Below are 11,379 nucleotides of genomic sequence, written 5' to 3' on the forward strand. Positions count from 1 at the left end.
GAAGTTAACATATTGACAAGGAGATGTGATCGGTGGTTACCAGGGAAAAGGGGGGGGTGGGGGGAGGGCACAAAGGGGGAAGAGGTGTACCCACAACATGACTAACAATAACGTACAACTGAAATCTCACAAGGTTGTAATCTATCATAACATTAATAAAAAAAAAAAGATGATGCTGGCTTTGGGTAAGATCCCACTTTATTAGGAGTTGTTCTAAAAATTAGAAATAGATGCTAATTTAATCACATGCCTTTTAGCATCCATCAAATAATTCACAGAATTTTTCTCATTTACCCGTATTAAGAATAAGTCAAATTATAAGTCAAATTATCAGATTTCCTAAGATTGAACCATCCTTCCATTCCTGGAATAAACCCCACTGTGTCAGGACTTTTATTACTTTGTGAGCTAACCATTCACTTGTCCGTTTCTCCACTCTGCAGGCTCTTTCAGATCACTGGCCATGACTGATTCATGTCTGCCCCAGCACAAAGTTGAAAGTCAATACATGTTTAATGAATAAATAAATGAATGAATAACTAAAATAACAAGTGCATGGAACCTCCCAAAATTAACCCTTTGTCCCTCTTTCTGGGTTAAAATACTCAGAGAGATCATACACCTGTCCCAAGTAGATCTTTATAGGTTTAATAAACATGTGGCTAGACTGGTCCCCACTTCTTCTAGCAACAGAACCCTCGAACACCTCATCTTCATGGGGAAACTATTCCCTATGGTCTCAATGGGATTAGCCCTGGTTGCTTACTCCCCCCACCACTCCAGGCCAAAGGGGTGGCTACATCAGCCAGGCCCGATCAGGGTACTACACAACGACAGCTTTAGGAATGAGCACATGACCCAACCTGGACCACAGGCATTTCTTGCAGAAGCTCTTAAGAAAAATTTTTTCCAAATCACTTATCTACCCTAAGTTTCATGTAGCCTCATTATTAATTATCTCAGTGATCAGACATCACAAATGTGAACTTACATTTATAAGTAAAGTACTTTGTTCAGTGTGCCCATACATCTTTAGATCAGCAAAACTGTACTCATGAAAATATGGGTCTACGCTTCTCCTTTAGAGGCAATCCATCACGGAATCTTCTTGGCCTTCGGGAACTCAGCTTTGCTTGAATGTGTGGTCATTTCATATGAGCCTTTTTTAATGGAGAAGTTATTTCCTTCTCTATGGTTTACTACTGCTTTTGGTTGAGGGTATTTTTACGTGAATAGAGCTAGCTGAAAATTTTCAAGAGACCAAGAAAAGAGACTATAAAATTTAGAAAATTTTATATTTCTGGAATTTTCAATAGCATTTACAATTCAACACAATGCAGAAAAAAACAATACACTAGAGACTTCCATAATGAGATTTAACAATTCTGTAATTTGGGGGAAAGTATAAATCTCTCAATTTAAAAAATATATATTACTTCCAAAAGAATTAAATAAACATATAATGTTTGTATGGGTTCCTGCTTACCATCTTGCCTAAAATGTAGTGAGATAACCTATCTGAGAATGAGGCAAGGTAGAGACAAACCTGGCAAAGAATGGAAAGAGACAGAGACCTTGTCAAATCATTCAAGCCCCTGGATTCAGCTTTTCCTGAAGCCACTTACCCCACAGACTTCCTAATTACATAAGCCAATAAAGCATCTTTTTTCGTTTATAATAATTTAAGCTCAATTTCTATCATTCACAACCAAAAAAGTATTGCCTAATTGATGTGTTGCTTTGTTTCCCTGTAAATATGCTTTACACATTCTTAAATAAAGACTGAAAAAAAAAAAAAGTAAAGGCAGGCAACCCTAACTAGTGAGTGTTAAGAAAAAAATCATCAACCGCTTGCTTTTAATTAATGGCAAGATGGGCTGAAAAGCTCCCTTAGTGAATTATAATTTCAGACTGAAATTCCCAAAACAGTTATAGAGGAGCTTGTCGAGCCGCAGAAACCAATGGAATCAAGAGATGACTTGAAAGATCGGTGGTTCAATCAGTTTCAGAAATAGCATCCATTATGCAAACCCAAAACCTTTAAAACTCTCTAACGCACAACCCTAGCAATCTCTCATTCACCTAAAGTCTCAAGGCCCCTCTCCTGACTCAATTTAAAACTAAAAATGCCTGGTATGATTTACAAAAGTTAAAATAATTAAATCATGTTCTGATGGCCAGAGAACTCCAGGGAAAGTGGCCAAATCGCAACGTAGGGAGTTTGGCGGGGTCTTCTCGAACAGTCCTGCCTTCTCCAGTGCCTTCAGCTCTGCAGAAAAATGGAAGGCAAAGCATGCCCTCGGCATTCTAAATGCCTCAGTCCCTCTCCACTGCAGGCGGCCTCCATTCCTACTGTGGGCTCAAGAACATGTGAGCAGGAAAGCCCCGAGAGCCTGCTCCCTTCCATACCCCGTCCCCTTAGTGGAGAAGGCTGGCTGCAGGTACCCCAGGAAATCAGACTCTTCTCCTCCTTCGGCTCATGTCACGGTAGACCAAATTCTGGAATTGGTTTGGATTATTCTCTGGAGAGCTACTTAAGAGCCGCTTCAGGGTTTGAAATCCCTCATTCAGACATAATCTTGAAATGAAAGACGATTTGTTAATGAAAAATGCATTACAGCTTTCTCTGTAGGGCCCTCCATACTGATAGGCAGGATAACAGGAAGGAATTGAAGGAAAATGAAGGAGAAAAGCAAAGGAAAAGGAAAATTAGGAGAGAGAGGAGAGAAGGAGAAGAAGAAATTCATCATGTCACACACTCTGCGTGGGGGCACTTTTTAAGGGCCGCTTCATTTCACCCTCACATAATCACTTGCAAGTAAGTAACATTGAGCCCATTCTGCAGACAAAAAACTGGAGGCTTGGTGATATTAAGTAACTGGTCTAAGGTCACACAAGGAGGATGCAGTGGATTCTGACTCAGAGATACAAAAACAGGCTCCAAATAATGTTGCTCCTACAGTGCTCTCGTGCTTCCTCTGAAGGGTCTAACACAGATGTCTGCTCCAGAACCAAAGCATTCTAGTGGGCGAATGGGCCCTACGGAGACAATACAACCTCATCAGAAAAGAAACAGGGATTTAGAAAAAAAGAAAAGAAAAGAAAAGGAGAGAAAGAAACAATTTAATATAAGTAACCCAACGCCCAACAGAACTAGGATGGGGCAAGGCAAAGCCAGAACCCAATTTTTCTAACTCTCAGGTCTTACTCAATCTACCTGACCAGAACCTATTATATAAGTATAGTTTATCAATATGGATCAAATAGGGGACTGCCTCATTAATGAGTGAAAAGCTGAAAATTTTCTCAACTTCTGGAAAATGTTCATTGGGAACAAATGGGAAATTTTGGGGGGAATTGTCCTTTTCTGCCTCAATGTTCCTCTTTCTACCCAGCTCCTTTTGCTGTTGTTGCAATGTATCTGGGAGGTATTTGCCCCACGCTCTTGCAAAATCTGCAAAGGAGGAAAACTCTAACCTAAAACAGCACACAGAAGCCACAATTCTGACAACTACAAAGGGTACGGGTGTGCCAGTTACTTTCCGAAATGAGTTTAAGCCAGAGCCACAGACTGGTAGCCGGCTGGCTGTACCCAGCCCACAGGTGGGTTTTGTTTGTCTGCAGTGCTGGCCCACACTGCGCTCAGAAGAAATTTCCGTCTGTTGCCAACATTAAACACCAGATAATTTCACATCAAAAACTGGATTTCCAGTTTCTCTTACCAACTGGAAGATCTGATAACCCTGATGCCACATTTGCACGTGGAAAAGCGTAGCTGCCCCTTTAGACAGAGCATGTGCGTCCCAGTTTCTCCCCACCTGGTCTATTTCACTCATTTATACAATCGCTGTGGGCCCAGAAGGCATGTGAGTTGGTGACCCTTGGTTTAAGAGGTTAAGCAGATGTAGACTGCAAAGCCAATCATTATTAGACTTTTCCTAAAAACACCCCCAATAACAGACTCTTCTCTCAGTATTAAGACAGCTGTGACAGAAGGTAAGGCATATGAGACCAAAAGGATTTGAGAAATGGAAAAACCCAGCAGTTGAGTCCATTTGGATTTTTGGTCTAGGATACTCACTTTTTGCTTAGAAAATACATTCACTTTTATTATTTCATTTATTCCTCTCAACAATCCTGCAAGGAAGGAATTATTCTCAGATAAACAAACTGAAAATGAGTGATGTTAAATCAGTTATCCAACCAAGACCATCTAACTAGTAAGTTGCAAAACCCAATTTTGTCCAGCTACAAACACCTTGCTTTTGAAGTAATGAAAGAACACTCTGTAAGGCCATAAGGGCTGTTTCCACCTCAGGGCCTTTGTACCTGCTGTTGCCTCTATTGGAAACCTCTCCACCTAGATCTCCACATGCAAGGATCTTACTCTTTCACTTCATTTACATCCCCTCCACAGAGAGGTTTCCCCTAACCATTTGACTTAAAATAACATCTGTGCATGCACACACACACACCCCAATTTCTCTCTAGACTCCTGCTTCTCAAAGTGAGGTTCAGGGATCAGCAGCATCAGCATCAACTGGGAAGTTAGAAATGCAGAGTCTGAGGCCCCTCCCCAGACCTGCTGAATCAGAATCTGCATGTTAACAACACCCCAGGTGATCCATGTGCATTTCAAGTTTAAAAAGCACTGCTCTACAGGAGCCCTGCCCAGTGGAAATGCAATGGGAGTCACAAGCGTCATTTTAAGTTTTCCACAGCCACATTAAAAAGGTTAAAAGAATGACTCGTTTGTTTGCTGTCTCCCCTAACGCCCTACTAAAAGATGCCATTTCCACGAGAACAGGTCCTCCCTCTGTCTTCTTCTCCACTTTATCCCCAGTACCTAAAACAGTACTGGGCACACGGTAAACGTTATTAAGTGTTTGTTGAATGAAAGAAGGAAAAGACATTCTAGTACTTTCTGTGCGGCAGCGTGGTACAGGGAAAGAAACCAACACTCTGAAATTGGACAGATGTGGTCAACTCAACCACTGACCAGCTGAGCAAACTTCAGCAAGTGGTTCACCCTCCGGAAGCCACCTGGAGTGTAAACCAGGAATGTTGCTGTTTAACTCACAGCCTCATCATGACACCCCGATGTGATAACATGTCTGTGAAGCACCAACCACCACAATCACAGGCATTCAATCAATGCCAGCGCCTTTCCATTGTCCTCTTTCATTCTCTCCAAATACCACATGCGCATAATGGTGCTGACCACTTTCCTCTGTGTGGCATGAGCATGACTGAAGCTGTTTTCCTGAGTTATTTTCCCCCAGCCAACGGGACCTGCCTATTAATTGCTACCACTGCAGACAACTGGAAACCGTGGAGGGTCCCTTCTCAGCACCCTGGAGCTGAGTGGATCCCAGAGCAAAGTGGTCACGGTTACTGTTCAGTCTGTAAACCACGAGGGAGGCCACAGCTCGAGTCGTCTCTGTCACTTTGATGAGTTCTGCCGTGGCAGCCAGTTGGCCTGCCACAAGGTCCCATCCCTTAGGAGAGTTCAGGTCTCTGCCCAGCCAGAGTGTATCAGCTCATACTGAAAGGTGTGTTCTGGCTTTACCCTTTTATTTGGGGGGTGGACAGAGGAAGGAATAGAGGGTTTAATCTACTCCCACTTATTAATCACTGGCCTCTGTCCATCCACCAACTGAGGCTTGCTTCTCCATAGCTTTAACACACACATCCTAATCCATCAGTCCATCCTGCCCTGAAAATCCAATGCACATGTTCTCAACTCAGATGTGTCTTTGACTCACGTTAGATCAACAGCACAGAAGAAAGCAAAACCCAGATTTAGACACAGCTGGAGTGACACCAGAAATAAAACTGCTAGGGCTGCCTAGTTGGATATGAGGAAACCCCAAGCCAGCTGTGCCGAGAGCAGCCCCAATTTCTTCTCGCTCTCCCTCTTGCTGAAAACACAACCAGAACAGAAACACTAGCAGAATTAGTAGGCTATTGGGAAACACACTGAAAAGAAAAACAAAAACAAAATAAATATATGGGGGGAAATCAAAGCCTTTAATTAACCCGTGGATCTCTAACCAGTTAAACAGTAGAGTAAGATTTCAGGCAGAATACGTGGTATAACCATTTAAGTAGTGATGCCACCACTGAAAAGACGCAGTTGCACCAGGGAACCAAGAGGAAGAGTTTCTGTTACTGGTTTGAATCAATGCCACTGTTTCCTTTTCCACAATAGAGTGAGGTTGTCATCCCCTCTTCCTACATGGGAGAGAGAGGAGCCTGAAGAGGTGCAGCAAGTAAAATTCCCACAAATGTCCTCAAAGCACTGCTGTCCCTCATAAGGCTGGAGAGCGGTCCAAGGCCAGTGCCAGCCCACTTGGCTCCTGCAGGTCCAACGGGTTTCTGGGAGTCTTCTCAACAGCCAGGTTTGGGTGGCTAATGATTACCTCTGTGTTAGACAGATTCTCCTCCCGCACTTCCAATCGGCACCACTGAGCCTAAGGGTCTCCCACAGGCAAGTCACTGGCGTAGCAGATCGAGGACACAGAGACACCGCACGGTCCTCTGAAGTGAGGATCAAGAGGATCCAGTTCTGTCCACACCTCTCCAGTGGAACAGTTCTACAGGTGGCTACCAAATACTGACACCCAATACCACAAGGCCCAAATACCACAAGTGATGGCTGAGAGTACCACCGAGCTGGAATGACATCTTCAGTAGCCATGTCATGACAGCGAGGCCGGTTCATACCTTCCTTTCCCAGCCACAGTGTAAAACAACATGAGAAAATCTGGCATCTTCTATCCTTTCATTCAGAAAATTCTCCGGACCCTACGATGGGACTTCCTGACACACACTCCACCACGCACACGTCATCAACATTATTTTAAGTCACCTGAGTCAAACACCCCCATCTCTATTTCCAGCTGCCACAAAGCAACACAACACACGTTGGAAAGATCTGATCTTCAAGCCTTCCTTTCCCCCAAATGGCATCTGACACTTCTCACAAGATACACAGCTTTAAAATTAGAACTGGAAAAGACCACAGTGACCCTCATAGGGCTGAAGCTGCCCCACAGCAGAAATCAGAACATTCCTACAACCAACAATTAAACAACCGAAACGTTCCCAAACATCCCCTTCCTTCTCTGGTTTGCTGTTGTTGCATTAATCATCCTGACACCTTTTTAATTATAATCGCAAACTCGAAGCCATGACTTGCAATGTTATAAATACTGATTTTCCAGTTCAAGCAGGCATTGACTGGTTTCTGTTTTGATAGGAAGGGGCTGTTTGAAGCCTCCTAAAATGTTGCAACTCGTCTGTTGAAACAGACGAGACATTAACAAACACGTTTGCTGTTTCCATTTAACCTGCTGGAATGTTTATGCCTAAGTCTACTTTTTCTCAAGCTTTGAAAGCATAAGGCGTATTTTCTAAAGCGGAAGAAATCAATCAATACATATTATATATTCATATATAATAGATGTTATATAATACACACATATAGCAATATATATTATCATATAATACACATTTACTATATATTTCTGAAGTCAGGTTATTTCTAAAACTGTCGCAGGCTGCAATTTAAACTTAGAAAGCACATCTCTTCAACAGCAAGGCAACTCGTCAGGAAACAATCCTTATTTTACCTATTGGCCTTGTGAAGATGATAATACCACTTTAGCTGACAAAGCCTGTGTTTGTCTGACAATTCCAATTAATTACTGAGATGCAACAGAGATGGGACCAGCCATCCAGATGTTTTTCAGAAAGAGATAAAAAGGGGGGGGGGGAGTAAAGGAGATTTGCCTTTTGGGCAACTGCTCCAGTGTTTTTTAAATGTTACGGCGGGCCAGAAAGCAGGATCACTAAGTTATTTTACCTGCACTTAACTTTCTGCTCTCCTCTCCTTTCCCTCACCGCTGGGAGACGGTGGAAGACAAGGGAGATGAACATCTCACAAGACAGAAGCTCTAATCTGTTGCCAAGGAGGCGACGGCTAGAAAGGGCAGGGGTGCAGGATGTAAAAACTCTTAGGGCACCGACTGTCGTGCAGACCTTGATGCTCCTGATGCCAAAGCAACCCAGGGTTGCTGGAGATGGGGAACATCCTCAGTCTTTTCTAGCAAGCCAAAACTCGCCAGCATCATCTTTTTAACTGTTCCCTGTTCATTTTGCTCTAACCTGAAAATACTAAAGTCGGATTCCAGAGACGCAAATACGTTTGAGGGCGATTTTGAGAGATTCTAGGAGATCTCAAAGCCCTTCAGTCAATCTAGCTATCCTGCTTCATGCCTTAGCGTCCCCAACGCAGCAGCGCAGAGCCCCACAAGAGCCCGGGCTGGGAAACACCCCGCGGGCACCTGGGCTGGGGATTCCCAGGCGTGGAGCTAGGTAGCTTCAGAAAGCACCTCCCTGGGTGAGGAGCCTGAGGCAGGCAGGGCAGTGTGACACCAGCTCCCCTAACCCTGAAATACAGTGATCCCTGGCCAGCCTCCAGTCCTCTCCGCGCTCCCCCGAGCAGGCCCGCCAGGGTCCGCAGAGCCCTCGTGGGGCGAAGGGTTCTCGGGGAGATGCCTGGATATCGAAGGGCGTGGGAAGCCGCAGCTTTCCCTCTGGGTCTTCCCCACCCATCTATCCCCTGCGCCAAGCCCAGGGTCCTACCTGTACCACTCCAGCCCCTTTTCGTAGTTCCTGTCGAAGAAGTGTGGCTCTATGCACACGGCCCGCAGGCCCGCACGTCCGGGTGGACTCGGATCGCCTCCAGCAGCTCGCGGGTGCCTCCTTTCTTGACCCCGATGACGAGCGCGTGGCAGCTTCTTCTCCCCATAGTCGGGGATGCTGAGGGCGCCGCGCCTCTCGATGCTCCCGTTGGCCGCTCTCAGGCCTGCGAGCTCCTCGTCGGTGGTGCTGGTCTCCTGTGCTTCACACTCCAGCAGCGCGCTCGGCGCAGTGATCATCTCGCCAGGGGCCAGCAGGGTCCGGAGCCAGGTGTCCCGAGCGCCCCCGCCGCCGATTGCCAACACCCAGCCGTCGGCCCCGGGGGCAGCGGGCTGCTCGGAGGGCTCCGGGGGCTCCCCGCGGCTCGCGTTGTCCGGCGTCGGCGCGGGCGGCTGCGAGGGGGTGCCGAGGCGCACGGGGGGCGGCAGCAGAGAGGGTGGCGGCGGGCTCGGCGGGGGCTCGGCGGCGGCGCGCGGCGGCTCCTGCAGCGCCAGGGTGAATTGCAGGGAGCCCGAGCCGCCCAGGAGGCTGTAGCACAGGTAGGTGACGGACAGGGACAAGGTGCACAGAAAAAGCAACTTGCTCGCCGGCGGCCACTTAGCAGAGGCGCCGGGCGGCAGCGGCGCGGTGAGAGTTGGAGGCGGAGGCGGAGGCGGAGGTGGTGCGGGCCACGGGGCCACCGCGGCTCCCGGCTCGCGGCAGCGGCGGCAGCCCCCGGCGCTGCCCGGACATAGTTTCAGCCGCCGCCGCCGCCGCCCAGGCGCCCCGGCTGCGTGAAGCGACGCCGCTGCACCCCCGGCCCTGGCCGCTGTCCCGCTGCGCCAGGGGAGAGCCCGGCTGCATGGCCCCACTCCCCACTCTTCCCGCGGAGTCCGGGTGGCCCTACACCACCCACGAGGGGGGGCTCACTGACCCGCCGGCTGCACCTGTTCCGTCTGCAGCGCCCCCGCTTCCCGGCTCCGCCGCGGCTCCCGCTTCAGCCTCTGCCGCCGCGCGCTGTTGCAGCCCCGAGTTCCTTCCCCGCTGCTAACTTTCGGCCGGAAGAGAGGAGAGGCGCGGAGGGGAGGCGGAGGGACCCGTGCGCGCGCCGCGCCCCGCGCGTCGCCAAGGGAAGGGTGAGTGCGCCTCGCGCGCGCCTGCGGACTGGGACGCGGAACGGAGGCGTGCGCTAGGGCTGGGGCACCTGGCAAAGCGGAGATCGTGCCCCCCCCGCCCCCCGCCCCCCGCCCCGCAACGCATTCACGCTGGAGGGGTTTGCCGCCCAACCCCGCGTGCTTCCCCTCCCCTGGGAGCCTGGGACGCCAGTTTCTCCTTCCCTCTCCCAATACTTTCAGAGACTAGAGCCCCACACCTGCCGCCAGAGCCGCACACCAGGAAGCTGGGGGCCACAAGGTGGTGAGCTCTCGCTTCCCCTTTTCTCATGGGACTCCAAGCAAACTCGGTCCATCCATGACCCGCCCTTCTCCCTTCCTGGACATCCTCCTGCCTTTGACCCAGGAGGAATTTCTTGTCCATACCAGGATTCCCATGCCAACTTCCATCTTTCCAGCCTCCCCATCTTAGCTTGAAGCTCCTGATTGGTGGAGCTTTGACACAAACCCCCAGATTTCCTTGCCCTAGAGCTTTTGCCTCTGTCCCGCCACCGGTTGACTATGCTTTTTGCTCCAAAAGGAGAGGCTGTCTCCTCCTGGACACCCTGAACCACACATGCACATGCGCCCCTTGGGGGCCATTGCGGCTAAAGGAGTTCGGATTTCCCTGGACTAAAATAGACTGAGACTATCATCGCTCTTAACAACTTAGAAGCAGAGAGAAGTTGTGTTGCTGTGTCTGTGCGTCACTTCATTGAATTAAAAAAAAAAAGGTATCTTCTTTGCAGAGAGATTTCCGGCCCTCACCTCCCTCTCCTGGGGGGAATGGTAAACATCATAAGGCTTTGGAACATTCAAGACTAGACTTTGCTTCCTGTTTCCTTTTGCTCAGGGAGGTAGAGGAAACGCGAGGCTGGAATGGCAGGAAGAGGCAGAGCGGTCAACTGAGGCACTCCAGCGAACTCTGCTTCCTGGGGGCAGGGGCTGGCCCTGCACGCACCTGGCGCCAGTCTTTCCCAGAGGCTGGCTCCAGTGAGTCCTGTTTACCCTGCTAGCCACAGCTGGGTGCCTGGAGGGTCTGCTTTCACCTACAGGGCTGATGTGCTTGGCATCTCCGGTTTTGTTTGATCACATAACAGGGACAACAGTTGAAAGAAAATGTATATAGTGTCTAAATATTAACTAGATACCTAGTGCCAAAGAGAGAAAAAAGTGTTGCTCCAATAACATGAACACAGACTTTTCCCTGAGTGAACAGAAGCTCACGGCTGCTCTCAGCTGGACGTGAGCTTCCTTCACTGCAGCTTCAGCTCAGATAAAGATTATTCCTTTAGAATATATTTTTTATGGTACACCGGAGACCTCTGAAATGCAGAGTCTGGTGTCCTGTAAATCATTTCGTGGAACTAGGGATGCTTTTTCAAACACCACGCAACTGCACTCCTGTAATGTTAATGGGAAGGGGCCAACTGGAGCTGGGAGCAGCACAGCTTGCCCATCCCTCCTTCGGCTCCAGGCCCAGCTCTGGGTGGTCGCCCAGGAGGGCCCGGTTGCAGCAAGTATTGTCACTGCTGTCGTCCAT

General features: G+C 48.5%; 1 pseudogene; it reads right to left on the bottom strand.

Moving 5' to 3' along the window:
• The window catches only part of LOC138919018 (heparan sulfate glucosamine 3-O-sulfotransferase 4-like), a 145,573-nt pseudogene extending 134,194 nt beyond the window's left edge, over positions 1-11,379 (bottom strand).

This window comes from Equus caballus, chromosome 19 (genome assembly GCF_041296265.1).
Source record: "Equus caballus isolate H_3958 breed thoroughbred chromosome 19, TB-T2T, whole genome shotgun sequence".
NCBI lineage: Eukaryota > Metazoa > Chordata > Mammalia > Perissodactyla > Equidae > Equus > Equus caballus.